Source organism: Vigna unguiculata, chromosome 4 (genome assembly GCF_004118075.2).
Source record: "Vigna unguiculata cultivar IT97K-499-35 chromosome 4, ASM411807v1, whole genome shotgun sequence".
NCBI lineage: Eukaryota > Viridiplantae > Streptophyta > Magnoliopsida > Fabales > Fabaceae > Vigna > Vigna unguiculata.
In genome coordinates, this window is record NC_040282.1 from 22675383 (window position 1) to 22691692 (window position 16310).

Consider the following 16310-nt stretch of genomic DNA (forward strand, 5'->3'; position numbering starts at 1 on the left):
TGACAATTTAGTTTGGATTCACATAGGCTCGAACCCATAACCATGCTAATGTCAAATCAATGCACAACCATTCAACCAATTCATGATTCGTGATAATTCAAATACATCTAGGAATTTATAATCACTCGTCATGATTAAGCAAATCGTTAAAATTAATAAACTATTAAAATAACATACAAAGGCATAAATTGGACGATCATCCCAATTATTGAATCAAATCCTAAAAATCTAATGTGAGAACGCCAACAAATTAATTGAGAATTTACATTGATTAATTTGTAAATCTACAACATTAATTAATTTAGCAATATTCTTTAGATAACTGATGATCGGTCTATTTTGAAAAAGTTGTGGAATAAATTTTTTTATTTATCATTGTTTTTTTTATCTTTATTTCTTATTTTATTTGATTAAACATTTTGTATAGTTTTTATAAGAACTAATTTGTTAGAAATTAATTTCGTGTTCGTTGGGAGACGACCTAGGGTTACTTTACCCTTTCTATTTTCTTGACTACCATCTTAGCAATTCTGAAGTTGCTATAGTTTAGTAGTATTAATTTGATCGCGTCAACGACATCGTTATCAAATTTGGCACCGTTGCCGGGGAACACGGTTAGAATTTTTTGTCATTTTAGTTTTTATGTTTTTTTATTTTTTTTTGTTTATCACTAACAATTTTTTCCTTTATTTTTGTTTCTAACATTTATCTTCTTTCTTTACTTATTTTAATTTTTTAAGCGTAATTTTTGTTTGAGGAATTTTGTTCGGAAATTTGTGAAACTAGTTGGGGAACACTTTGGCTAAGGAAAGATAAGGTACTTAAGTTGTCTATTGAAACGCACCTCTCTTTCCTCGAAGTCTACTCAACAAGCTTTCAACTTATTTATTTTCAGAAAACCTCTTTGAAAAATGAAAAATAGTTTTTCATATGAAAATAATCAACAATGTGATTTTCAAGTGAACTATGATTGTTATCCACAGCAATCACGTGATTCATATGATTATCAGCAACAAATTGTCACATATACTTCTCCACCCGATATAAGTAGGTTAACTATACATCAATTTAATGATTTATATCCTAGATAATCTTTTTTGGAATATGAGCAACAAGCATACCATGAGCAACAACCATATTCTAAGTTTCAACTCTAGCCATCATATGTTTCATTTGGTTCTCAACAATAACAACATGTACCACCCCAACAAGTTGCAGCAACCAATGACCATCCTATTAGGGAAGTTGTGTTATTAATGGATGGATTGAGAGGGAAATTGGACACTGTAGCTGAAAGGTTGCGAGCTAATCAACGATGCAAAGATATTGAGCAAAAATGGTATGGAAATGATAAAGTATTGTACGACATGATGGAGGATGCAAGTAACAACAACTTTGTATTATTACTTTGTACTATTAATACCACCCTCCCATGCAATCCGAAATTTGCTGAAATCCCAGAATTTAGAGCACTTCGTCAAGAAATACAAGATATGCTTCTAAAGTGTGCCATTAGAGTTGAACAAATGTCAGAAGATTTCAGTCAGCTAATGAAAGACAAAGCTATGGAGGCCACCTTATAAAAACTTATGAAGACGATAGTTGAGCAAAGGGATGAAATGATAACGTTAAGGAGCATGAATCAAAGGATAGAACAATTGAGCACTGATGTGAATGAGTACACGATTCAAATGTTAGATCAGCCAACAACAGAATCATATCACACTGATATATCTACTAATAGATCAACCAACGAACACGAAATTGATTTTTAACAACTTAGTTCTTATAAAAACTATGCAAAAGAGTTAATAAAATGAAACAAGGAATAAATAAATAAAAATTTTATAAAAAATAAAAAGATTAAAAAAATGATAAAGAAAAATAGATTGATTCCACTGTTTTTCAAAATAGATCCATCATTGGTTATCTAAAGATTATTACTCAATTAATTATTGTTGTAGATTTACAAATTAATTAATCTAAATTCTCAATTAATTTGTTGGCATTCTCACTATTAACCAAAGTAAATTCTCAATCAAAAGCAAGAACTTTGTAGATTAATCATAGTCAATTTAACCAAAGTACATTCTCAATTAAATATTACTATCATTAATCATGTCCATTCTTTTACCTCTAAAATCAAGAAAAAAGCTAATTAACCAAAGTACATTCATGATTAATTCTAGTTCAAGTTTTCACCTCTAATCAAAGTACATTCTCAATCATTGGTAAAAACCCATTCAATCACATGAAAGTTTCTAAATTTAATCAAAGTAAATTCTCAATTAAAATTAAAAACCTTTGAACTCATATGATTGATATGCATATAGATTAAAACATCTCACTAATGAGCTATGATGTAAAAACCATTACTTTTCACGTGATTCAAAGATAAAAGACATAGATGAATTAAAACTTCAACAATAATAAAAAGAACAAATAAATTATTTCATTCTAACCTCAGAATCCATAATGAACCCAAGAAGTTTAGCATTCCATAGAAGGCAAAATAAAATAAAAAGGTTAAAATACCTTTTTGGTCCCAATTTTCGTCAAGTTTTTTCAAATAAGTCCTAATTTTGGTTTTATGTTCAAATAGGTCACAATTTTCGTCAATTTTGTTCAATTGGGTCCTTTTTTGCTAACACCGTTTAAATCATTAACGGCCATAAACAGTGACTGCTACATGTCACTTCGTGGTTTTTTTTGAATTATTTTTATTTTTATTTATATTTATTTTTATTTTTATTTTTATTTTTATTAATTTTTTTAAAATTTTTAATTTTTTTAAAATGTACACGTGTCAACCCAGGAGCGTGCCACATGTCACTTCATGGTTTTTTTTAATTTTTAATTTTATTTATTTTGAATTTTTTTGAATTTTTTTTTAAATGTCCACATGTCAACCTAGTAGTGTGCCATGTGTCAAAGTCAATGTTCTATATCCAATTTGGTCCCTATATTTGTTATTTTTGTTCAATTAGGTCCCAATTTTTGTTAACATTAACGAATTTGGTCGCTATCGAAGATGTGACCAAATTTAATTTTTATATCAAAGTTATAATGATGTGAATTTTAATATATTATATAAAAATATATTATAAAAAATGTGAATTTTAATATAAAAATTAAATTTGGTTTTAATTTGCAGAGGGACCAAATTGGTTAATGTTAACAAAAATTGGGACCTAATTGAACAAAAATAACAAATATAGGACCAAATTGAATTTAGAACATTGACTTTGACACGTGGCACGCTACTAGGCTGATAGGTGGACATTTAAAAAAAATTAAAAATTAAAAAAAAATAAAAAAAATTAAAAGAAACCATGAAGTGACACGTGGCACGCTTTAGGATTGACATGTGTACATTTTAAAAAAATTAAAAAAAAAATTAAAAAAACCACGAAGTGACACATGGCAGTCACTGTTCATGGTCGTTAATGATTTAAATGGTATTAGCAAAAAAGGACTCAATTGAACAAAATTGACGAAAATTGTGACCTATTTGAACACAAAACCAAAATTAGGACTTATTTGAAAAAACTTGACGAAAATTGGGACCAAAAAGCTTTTTTAACCAAATAAAAATAATAGAAGAAGAAAGTGGAGAGAGAAAGAAATTAGGCCCCCCCTAAGGGTTCCTAAATTTCGAAGTGCTGAGATTTTTTTTTTCTGCTTTCCCTTGGTCTCTTTATATAGGACTTGGACTGAGCTTTTTTGTTGGTAAAATCTCTCAAATATCTTTTAAAATAAAGTTAAAAATAAATATTTAAAAATATTTGGAGAGATATAGACTATTTGACAAATATAATAGGTTGATATTATCAATATCTAATATAATTAAATAAATAATTTACTTAAAGATATATGATAAATTATCACCAATTTATATTTGTATTAATTTTCCAAATCAACCCTTTGCAATCTCCTCAAATGATCTTCTAAATAATCCAATATCTTCAAAAGATATATTCGTTTGTTGTGGATCTAAAAAGACTCAAGAAGATCTTGTCATATTTAAAAAGATTTGGTAGTTATTATCTTTTGATATTTTATGATATAATTAAATAAGATAATTATTTTAAAATATCAAATAAAATATTTAAAGATATATTTTTCCCAAATTATCTTCTATCATAAAGATAAAGAAAATTGTAAGGTCCAATTTTTTTGTTGCTCTCTTCTTAGCTTAGCCAAACTTCTTTACTTTTTCAAGCTATTCTTGCCATCTTCATGCAATGCTTGGCTTGGACTTTTGTGGTTTTGATAATTTCATATGCTTGGATTTATCTTTAAGGTGTCATGAAGCTTTAAGCAATGTATTTCAACACCTCCATGAGCTCAACTTAGCTGCACCTGCACTAACACACCTCAAAATATCCAAAGAACATTTATGCAACTAAAAAACTATTTTTAACATGTTTTTCTATCTCATGTTCAATAAACCAAAAAATAGGAAATCCCAATTAAATCAATCTTTTAAGAACAAAATTCAGTAAAAAAATCCATAATTAAATATTAATTATTACTAGACTCGAACCCAATTCCATTCATAATAACTAAGTACTCTTAACCTTTTGAACTAGTACTATTCCACATCATAAACCCTAGCATTAAATGACATAAAGGTTCTCACTATCTGCATTTATTAAATAATTATTTACTTAATTATTTAAATTTCTGAGGTTTTACACTCATCTGAAGAACGACGATTGACCCAGAATCCTTGATTTAGAGAATTAATCTGACGAAGGGGGAGACAAGTTATAGAATGATGGCTAATCAGAATATTTCAATGGCTAATAGCTTGGAATCTAATCCTCGACAAAGGAGTGAGGCAGGGTTAGTCACTCAATCTCTGAGTAATTCCTTATCTGATATAGACATTCATAACTACAATAAATTGTTTTGGATGAGGAATAACTCTATAAAAGCTCCTAGTCTATGGAAATTAGGGAAATATATAGGTTTAACACATGTAAGGGAGGAAGATAACATAATAAAGCGAATTAAAGAGATGGAAGAGAGGGACAATAATATTAAAAAGAAAACAAAGGAAGGGTATAAAGTTAGGACCTAATGAGGATCATAAGTTTTAATAATAAAGGTTTAGGAGGGGTTGAGAAAAGTAGATACATAAGAGACATTATTAGAAAGGAGAAGGTAGACGTGGCATGTATCCAAGAGGCTAAAATGACTATTATAACCAGAGAGAAGTGTTAGTCAATTTGGGGAGATATTAATATAGATTGGTTGCATAATGGTGAAGAAAATGGAGCCGTAGGTATTCTAAGTGTGTGGAACAAGAATAATTTCACATTGTTAAAATCAAAAAGTGGGAAAGGTTATATAATTATAGAGGGGGAGTGGGGAGAGAACAAACAACGTGTTACTATAGTAAACTCTCCATGTACGTTTAGTGAAAGGAAAGTTTTGTGGGAAGAACTTATCAAGAGTAGGGGGATGATGAAAATCAAGTATGGTGCATGATTGAAGTCTTTAATGCAGTTAGGAACCCGAATGAAAGAAAAGGAATATCTCAAGTAGGTACTAGAAGAAAATAAATAGAGGAATTTAATAATTTCATTGAATATATGGATCTTTTGGAAATACCTATGTTAGGGAGATCTTTTACCTAGTATAGAACAAACGGGACTGCAAAAAGTAGATTGGATAGGTTTTAGTTTCATAAATACCGATATTTTAGCAACTAATCCAATAAATCTTAGTGTAGTGTTAGGTCTACTGGTTTTTTTTGGAAAGGGAGTGTGTGCGAGTTGTTTATTTCAAAGAATAAATTGGATTTAACCAAACTGCAGTTTTTAGTTTAGTTAGAATTAAGAAAATGTGCAGAATCCCACGAATTACTTCTGAATTCATTTTCTTTTTTGAATAAATTAAGAAAAATCTTAAAGAACCATAGCATTTCGCGCTTTATTGGTAATCCACTTTGATTCTCTATTTACCAAAAATTTTGGACTATTACCATGGTTAAAAAGAGTTTGAAGTCTATACGCAGTGTAGTACTCTTTCTACCGCTATATTAATACAGAAAGGAAACGGTTTCATAAAAATTATTCGATTTTTTTCGATATAAAACACTCATGTCGATAAAAAAATGGCTTGAATCCTATTTATGGCGAGAAATAAAAAACGGGTGAATTTAAACCTCCCCTTTGTACGATGCGTAATCGATGGATGACCTATGTATAAATTCAAAAGAAGTCTTTGGATTTGAATAAAAAAACAACTTTGTTGACATATATTTGTTTGGTCAAAAGAGTCCTCCGAATATTCTGGTCTTATATTGGTAATTGTTTTCACTTTGAATAGAGAAGAGAGGATAGACTCATTACATAAAAAAATGGTAAATTTTCGATAAGTAATTGAGTGTGAGAGCCAAATGAATCGAAAGATTCATGTTTGGTTCGGGAAGAGATCATAGACATTTTGAAATGGATGGAAAGAGAGTCTACTTTCATTACGTGATTTATTAGATAATCGAAAACAGAAAATATGGAGAACTATTCGAAACTCAGAAGAATTACAGGAAAACGCCATTGAACAGCTCAAAAAAGCCCAGGCCCGCTTAAGGAAAGTTGAAACAGAAGTAGATATGTTTCGGGTGAATGGCTATTCTGAGATCAAACGAGAAAAATTGAATTTAATTAATTCAATTTATACAACTTTGGAACAATTAGAAAATTACAAAAACGAAGCTATTGATTTTGAACAACAAAGAGTTATTAATCAAGTTCGACAGCGGGTTTTACAACAAGCCTTACAGGGAGCTCTAGGAACTCTAAATAGTTGCTTGAACAACGAGTTACATTTACGTATTGTTAGTGTTAATACTGGCGTGTTTGGGATTACGAAATAAAAAAATAACTGATTAGGCTTTCTATTATAAAATAGAGTATAAGCATCATTTTTTTCTTATAAAAAATAAATTTAAGATATTGTCATGGTAACCATTCGTGCAGATGAAATTAGTAAAATTATTCGTGAACGCATTGAGCAATATAATACAGAAGTAAAAATTGTAAATACTAGTACCGTACTTCAAGTAGGCGATGGTATTGCTCGTATTTATGTTCTTGATGAAGTAATGGCGGGTGAATTGGTGGAATTTGAAGAAGGTACTATAGGCATTGCTTTGAATTTGGAATCAAAAAATGTTGTTGTATTAATGGATGATGGTTTGTTGATACAAGAGGGAAGTTCAGTAAAAGAAACAGGAAGAATTGCTCAGATACCTGTAAGTGAATCTTATTTGAGTCGTGTTATAAATGCCCTGGCTAAACCAATTGACGGTCGAGGAGAAATTTCAGCTTCAGAATCTCGATTAATAGAATCTCTCACTCCCAGTATTATTTCAAGACGTTCGGTATATGAGCCTCTCCAAACAGGACTTATTGCTATTGATTCGATGATCCCCATAGGACGGGGCCAGCGAGAATTAATTATTGGAGATAAACAAACAGGTAAAACAACAGTAGCCACAGATACAATTCTCAATCAACAGGGACAAAATGTAATATGTGTTTATGTAGCTGTTGGTCAAAAAGCATCTTCTGTGGCTCAAGTGGTGACTACCTTACAAGAAAGATGAGCAATGGAATACACTATTGTAGTAGCTGAAACAGCGGATTCTCCAGCTACATTACAATACCTCGCGCCTTATACAGGAGCAGCTTTGGCTGAATATTTTATGTACCGTGAACGTCACACTTTAATCATTTATGACGATCTCTCCAAACAAGCACATGCTTATTGGCAAATGTCTCTTCTATTACGAAGACCACCAGGTCGCAAAGCTTATCCATGGGATGTTTTTTATTTACATTCGTGTCTTTTGGAAAGAGCTGCTAAATTAAGTTTTCAGTTAGGCGAAGGAAGTATGACTGCTTTACCAATAGTTGAAACTCAATCGGGAGATGTTTCAACTTATATTCCTACGAATGTAATTTCCATTACAGATGGCCAAATATTCTTATCGGCCGATCTATTCAATGCTGGAATAAGACCCGCTATTAATGTTGGTATTTCAGTTTCCAGAGTTGGATCGGCGGCTCAAATCAAAGCCATGAAACAAGTAGCTGGTAAATTAAAATTGGAATTAGCACAATTCACAGAATTAGAAGCTTTTGCACAATTCGTTTCTGATCTAGATAAAGCTACTCAAAATCAATTAGCAAGAGGTCAACGATTGCGCGAGTTGCTTAAACAATCCCAATCAGCTCCTCTTACTGTGGAAGAACAAATAGTAACTATTTATACCGGAACCAATGGTTATCTTGATTCATTAGAAATTGGACAGGTAAGGAAATTTCTTGTTGAGTTACGTGCTTACTTAAAGACGAATAAACCTCAATTTAAAGAAATCATATCTTCTACCAAGACATTCACTGGGAAAGCAGAAGCCCTTTTAAAGGACGCTATTAAAGAATAGATGAAACTCTTTTTATTCCAGGAATAAGTAGAAAAAAATTGATGAATCATTAAATAATTTTGTAATTCAATTTTCCAATTTTTATAATTAGTATCTTTTAATATGTTTTTATTTCATTTGAATATTATATATAATGAATTCGAATCAAAATGTAATAAATAAAAAAAAAATAGAAGGACAAGGTTGAAATTAGATATGCAAACAACTTGCGTCCAATAGGATTTGAACCTATACCTAAGGTTTAGAAGACCTCTGTCCTATCCATTAGACAATGGACGCTTCTATTTTATATTTGATTCTTTAACCTTTTTAACTAAACTTTATTAAAAAGATTAAAGAATCAAACAAATATAAAGAATTCTAGAAATTATAAAAATAAAATAAATCAAATATTTAGAATAATAAAATAAAAAAGATACATCAATTGAATATAATTGAATATATATAACTAAAACTAAATTAAGAAATGAAAATGAAGAATTGACAAATTCTTTAAGAATTCTAGATTCATTCTCGAAGAAAAAAGATAGATTTAAATAGAATAAAATAGAAGCGGGTAGCGGGAAACGAACCCACATCGTTAGCTTGGAAGGCTAAGGGTTATAGTCGACGTTGATTCATCATTTTGATTTAACGTCTCTAATTTAAAACTGAACGTGAAACTTTTGTTTCATTCGGCTCCTTTACGGAATGAAGAGATGGACAATAAAAAAAATTAACCTATAGCATCTATGTCAGCCTTTTTGTATGAATAGGTTTCAAATATCTTGCTTTTTAGATGATCCCTCTAGAAGAGCAATATTCTAACAATCTATGTTTTTTTTTCTAGTTACTTCGTTCTCTATTTCTATTTCAGAAAATCTTTAGGAAAAGAAGAAAATTTCCGTCGAGCTAAAAAAATGTCGATGTCTCTAGTAAACTAAAAGAATTGTTTAATAGCTATTTTGCTTCAATTTTTACTATGCAAAAAAATGGAAGATTTAGTTACGATTAGAAAGAAACTTTGTATATTTCTCTCTATAGATCCTTTAGTAATACTCAAAAAATTCAGATTATAGATCCAATTCCAAAAACTTATGTTTCATAATTTTAAAACTCAATTTCTCAAATTCGATTTGATTCTTCTTGTATACAAATTACAATAATGTATATTATACCGCAAATAATTCATCGAGGGGTATAAAGGAGTCCCTTTAAGTAAAAAATAAAGTTTTTGATCGGCATATGAATCAAATGGGGGATCCCTTAACTTTTGGGTGGTCTTTGAAACGAATCGCACTTTTACCACTAAACTATACCCGCTACAATATCATTATTGTATCTTTTGTTGAACAAAATGATGAAGGATTATCTTGTTCCTTTTTAAGATGATTGAATATGGTGTGAGTTGATTAAGAAAGCTAAGTGAAATCCCCACTGGACATTAAGATAGCAAGCTATCTAGATGTGAAGGTTCCTTTCACAAAGCTCAAGAGAAGAAAATGATGGATTGATTCAAAACAAAAAGGAAATGGAAAGCACATAAACCATAGAAAACCAAAAACAATTAAAGGAAGAAGAAAACATAAAATGGAAAGGAAAGGAATGGTAAAAATGTGAGAAGCACGCCACTACAAGGCTAGGCTAGAAGCCATGGCAACCTTGAAGATGAGTGGATGTGTGCTGCCACTTGCTATGCAAGATAAGGCTTAAAAGTATTCACTCCCAAGGGAGAAAACTCTCACAAATGGTTGAGACACAAGAGTGTTTTTACTTCAAAATGTTCAACCCTTTTACATGTCTAGGAGCAACCCTTATATAGAAGAGTTTAGGGGCTTCTAAGCAAATAAAAGATACCTAAGGATGTCTCTACAAAAACCTAACCCTAGCTTCTAGAAACTAGGTCAAATAAGGTTACAAAAAAGAGAGACAAAAGAGCTAACTATGGTGTGTGCAAGGCTAGTTTCGTTCTAGCACAAAAGGTGACAAAGAATGTGTCTCATATGTCTCCAAAATGTGGCCAAAGTATGCTAAAAACAAAGGAGACCAAAGGTAGATAGGTACAGTTGTTTTATGCCTTTTACTTTATGCTTTATGCCTTTGCTTTACTCTCTCCTCCACATTATTTATGCTCCCCAATCACCATGCACCACCTAGCATTGCTTTCTTATTCCTAATTAACCTACAAAGCAAATAAACATAGATTAGCATGTTGGCTTAAGTCAAGTCAACTATAGTCAACAAGTCAAACCTAGTCAAAAGTCAACAAGTCAACTAAAGTTGATTCAACAAAGTCAACTTAGGGAATCAAAAATAACAAACACAAATGAAAGGGATGAGGGATTAGTGAACTTCCTTTCTAAACATGCTTAGTCTTCTTAAACATGTGCCTTCATCCTTGGTTGGGGTCAATCCTTCATCATCCTCCCCTCCTTGGAGAGAATTTGGCCACAAATTCTTTAAGCCTTTGTAGATGGAGCTTGAGTTGATTTGGGGGAGGATTTGCACCTCCCTTTTATGAGCTCTTGTTTCATTCTTTCTAAGGGTATTACCCCTAGCTTTGGTTAGGCCATCTTTATTTTCTAGACTACTCTTCCTCCCTTTCTTATGCTTTGGGCCTTCCTTTTTGGCTTGGGAAGGGAAGGAAGGGTGATGCACATCTTGCTTTGGAAGACCTTTTTTGTAGGCAAGTAACACCTTAGTGAAAGCTTGCCGCTTTTCTTTTTCTTCTTTATCTTTTCTTATTATATTTCTATCCTTATTAACTTCTTGAGGTGATAGAGGTTGTAAAGTGGTATTTTTCCCATTTTTGAAGAAAATGTATTGGTTGGTATGACCATCATGTAAAGTTTGTTTATCAAATTGCCATGGCCTACCTAGTAAGATATGTGTGACTTCCATGGGAACAACATCACATAGCACCTCATCTTTGTAGCTTCCTATAGAGAAGTTAATTTGGACTTGTTTATTGGCATCTATTTCTCCCTCTTTACTTATCCAAGCAAGCTTGTAGGGCTTAGCATGAGGAATGGTCTCTAAGCTAAGCTTTTCCACCAACCTTATGCTAGCTACATTGGTACTACTTCCTCCATCAATAATTAGAGAGCAAACCCATTTGTTAATTTTGCATCTAGATTGAAAAATGTTTTCTCTTTGAGTTGGCTCAAGCTCACTTTGATCTTGACCTATCATGCGCCTTAATAACATAGTGTCTTTCTCAAAAATTTTAGTTTTACTAGAGGAAGAAGATTCTTTTGAAAGAGAATGGGGAGATGAGTGTTCACTTTCAACATCATTACTCTTCTTTAAGATCATGGTCCTCTTGGTTGGGCAATTTAAAGCAATGTGATTATAACCCAAACATTTAATGGAACTTGATCTTGGAGAAGTGGAATGGTGAATGTGATCACTTGGTGACTTACTTTTACTTGGTGGTTCTTGATGAGAGTTAGAAGGGAACTTATCATGTTTCTTTTTATCATTTCCCTTCCATGAGTGACTAAAGTAGTGGTTGGGTGAGTAACTCTTCTTTGCCCTTCTTTTTCTTTTCAATTGAATTTCAATCCCAAGGGCAAGTGTGAAAACATTTTCAAGAGTGGAGTACTCATACAACTCTACTTGGTCTTGTATGTCTCTCCTAAGACCACTCACAAATCTTTTTATTTTCTCTTTGTTAGTTTCTTTTATTTCAACCCTACGCATTTGAGACTCTAATTCTTTAAAGTACTCACTTACACTCATAGAACCTTGGTGAAGCCTTTGGAGCTTCAAAAGAAATTCCTTCCTATAGGAGGGAGGAACAACTCTAGCGCGCATAAGAGTTTTAATGTCCATCCAAGAAGCCGCGGGTGGCCCTTGGTCATAATTCTTACAAACTTTATGCCACCAAGTATTGGCATACTCCAAAAATCCTAAAACTACTAGATCAACTTGTGCTTGATCCTTTACATGATTTTCATTGAAAATTTGATCAACTTTAGCTTCCCAATTAAGGAATATTTTGGGATCACTTCCTCCATAGAACTTAGGAATCTTTGGAGTTTGCTTCTCTTGTGATGGGTTGCGCCTAGAATGCCCTCTTTTCCTAGCCTCTCTTTCTTGCTCTTTAGCTTCAAGCCTTTGATTGTGCTCTTGGATTCTTAGGTCACTTTGCTCCTTTTCTTTTCTCAATTGTTCAAAGGACTCCTTCCTAGAGAACTCCAAATCCCAAAGCAATCTCATCAATGTATTGTTTTTGTTTGGAGTAGGTGCATTTGATGAACTTGCCATGATTCCTACAACAAAACACTCAAAGCCAAGACAAAATAAATGAATTAGGGGTTAGACAACATGAAAACCGAGACCAATTCCAACCCAAAATGTAACCCAAGTATTTAGATCACTCTCCCAAAGTAACAAGGCAAGGCTACACTCAAAGCTCCTCCAAGGAGTGAAGAAAACACTTTGTTCAAAAATCCTTTTCTTGCATACCAAGTGGCTTGGTTCAAACACTCAAGAATTTCAAGAAGACAAACTTATTATGACAAAACCAAGAGTACCTAAAGACAAGCAAGAAAAGCACAAAAACAAGAAATGCTAAACTCTAAAGAAGAAAAGTTTGAGACAAAGTTTTAACAAGACTAAAACAAGAAAAGCACATTATAAGAATGACATGGAAAATACTTGAACATGCATTCCCTAGTCCTAAATCATGCATACACCAAGAAAGATTATAACCAAGTCAAAGAATGGAACTAATTTGCCAATATCACCCATTTCTCAAGCCTGAAAACTAGTAGCATAACACTTAGGGAAAAACACACTTTGAGTTCACCAATGAGCAAGTTTGCTCTCGGTTTTTTGACAAATTTTGGTGTAAAAATTTTCTTCTTTTCACAACTAGCTTCATAAAATGGTGAGAAAGAGTTTTAGGTGGCTTGGACACTTAGTTCTTCAAGTTTTAGGCCAAAATCAATTTCATGGAGCATACATCAAGCAAGACATAAAGTGAAAGCAAGATTCAAATACTTGGAAAAAACAAGAATAAGAAAACTTCAAGTTAACATATGACATATGACTCAAGCAAAAGTTAGGTACATTTAAAGACTCAACATGACATACACAAAGACACAAACATGTAGCTATCATGCATTTAAACTCATGGATTTGAGGCTCAAAGACTAAGCATCCAACGACATGTTATCCAACCACATTTAGGAGCTTAAAGAGGTGCAAAAACCGTAGCCAAACTGCCACAACAAAACCTGAAAACGCTGATTTACGTATTCTTGGCAGATCTGACCTTTGCTCACTAATTTGATCATAACTTTCTCCACAGAACTCCAAATGCGTTGCTTCTTTTTGTTCTGGAAACTAGACTCAAAGAGCTTTCTTTTGACACCAAAAACGTAATTTTTGGACTGCTGAGCTGGTGCAGTTTAATTTTTTAAAATCGTCATGTTTTCTGCCAACACCGTTTTTGTGTATAATAGAAGTGGATTTGAACCATACAAAGATAGCTACAACAAGACAAGGTTAGCACATGAAAAACACCATATTCAAGATAACCTAGGCTCTAGATACCAAATGATGAAGGATTATCTTGGTTCCTTTTTAAGATGATTGAATATGGTGTGAGTTGATTAAGAAAGGTAAGTGAAATCCCCACTGGACATTAAGATAACAAGCTATCTAGATGTGAAGTTCCTTTCACAAAGCTCGAGAGAAGAAGATGATGAATTGATTCAAAACAAAAAAGAAATGGAAAGCACATAACCATAGAAACCAAGAACAATTAAAGGAAGAAGAAAACATAAAATGGAAAGGAAAGGAATGGTAAAAATGTGTGAAGCACGCACTACAAGGCTAGGCTAGAAGCCCATGGCAACCTTGAAGATGAGTGGATGTGTGCCGCCACTTGCTATGCAAGATAAGGCTTAAAAGTATTCACTCCCCAAGGGAGAAAACTCTCACAAATGGTTGAGACACAAGAGTGGTTTTTACTTCAAATGTTCACCCTTTTACATGTTTAGGAGCACCCCTTATATAGAAGAGTTTAGGGGGCCTCTAAGCAAATAAAAGATACCTAAGGATGTCTCTACAAAAACCTAACCCTAGCTTCTAGAAACTAGGTCAAATAAGGTTACAAAAAAGAGAGACAAAAGAGCTAACTATGGTGTGTGCAAGGCTAATTTCGTTCTAGCAGAAAAGGAGACAAAGAATAGGTCTCATATGTCTCCAAAATGTGGCCAAAGTGTGCTAAAAACAAAGGAGACCAAAGGTAGATAGGTACATTTGTTTTATGCCTTTTACTTTATGTTTTATGCCTTTGCTTTACTCTCTCCTCCACATCATTTATGCTCCCCAATCACCATGCGCCACCTAGCATTGCTTTCTTACTCCTAATTAACCTACAAAGCAAATAAACATAGATTAGCATGTTGGCTTAAGTCAAGTCAACTATAGTCAACAAGTCAAACCTAGTCAAAGGTCAACAAGTCAACTAAAGTTGATTCAACAAAGTCAACTTAGGGAATCAAAAATAAGAAACACAAATGAAAGGGATGAAGGATTAGTGAACTTCCTTTCTAAACATGCTTAGTCTTCTTAAGCATGTGCCTTCATCCTTGGTTGGGGTCAATCCTTCATCACAAAGCAATCAGACAAAATAAAGAAATAGGGGGCATAATATTCTAATAAGTCAAGTATTGACATGTTTCATTAGAGAATCTTCTAATGAAATTTGAAAAATGGGATAATTTTCATTTTTTTATTTTTGCTTAAGGTTATATATATATACAATTTACGTTACCAGAAAAAAGAGAGGGAGTAAGAAAAGAGAACATTTTTATATTATCTTATTTTGGTTTTATCTCATAGGAATCTATCCGTATCTCTTATTTTTTTTAATTACAAATATTTTTACAAATATTTTTTTTTCGAATAAAATATATTCAAATAAAGAATTTTTCTTCAATATTCATGGAATAAAAGAAAAAGAGTCTGACTAGGTACTGGTCGGGCTCATTGGCTGTATAAAAAGAAAAAAAGAAAACTAAAATATATAGAATAATAAAAAAAAGATAGATAAGATAAAAAAGAATAAAAAAAGCAAGTCTCTTTTTTTTAAGCTCCCTTTTTGTTCTTCTTGTTTATGTGATATAACATAAACAAAGTAATTCTTTTTTTTTTCAATTGGGGAGAGATGGCTGAATGGACTATAGCGTCGGATTGCTAATCCGTTGTACAAATTCTTGTACCGAGGGTTCGAATCCCTCTCTTTCCGTTGATAATTTGGTATTTTTTTTTTTGAACTTGTTTTTTTTATTTACTAGTTAAAGATGTTAAAATAGAGAAAATCATAAAAATATTTCAAAATTCCGCACAAGCAAGAAAACACAGAATCCATTTTTTTCTTATTCTGTTCTTCACGTCCTGGATTACGTCCTGGATCGTTAGATAGGAATCCGAAGATGAAAAGAGAAACGAAAAAGATCACTACCGTATAAACAAAAAGTTTTAGAGTAAGCATTATGAAATCTCCAAGATAATTAAAAAACGACAAAGAAAGAGAATAGATTCTCTTATATTACAACATATTTTGTTTCTTTTAATACTAAGATACTAAGTTTCTAAAAAATGAAGTTTTTTTAGGATATGAGGAGAGATATATATATGAGATTCGAAAATGAATTGATAGTAAGAGTAGATTATTTTATTACAAATTATCAATAATTCTTTTGACCAAAAATCCTTTTTTTCTGTAATCTAGGTATTCGATTGGTGAGGGGTTCCAATCGAATAATCGGATTAGGTTTTTTCAATTCAAAAAACGTAAATGATGAGAAGGTCCCTTTTTTTCCTATATATTGAAAAATTTCAATATTGCAATCCA

General features: G+C 32.1%; 1 non-coding gene across 1 annotated transcript; it reads right to left on the minus strand.

Annotated features, from left to right (window-relative positions):
• Positions 1–8665: 8665 nt before the first annotated feature.
• Positions 8666–8737, minus strand: TRNAR-UCU. The gene has a single exon. It is a non-coding gene; the product is annotated as a tRNA-Arg (tRNA).
• Positions 8738–16310: the final 7573 nt, after the last annotated feature.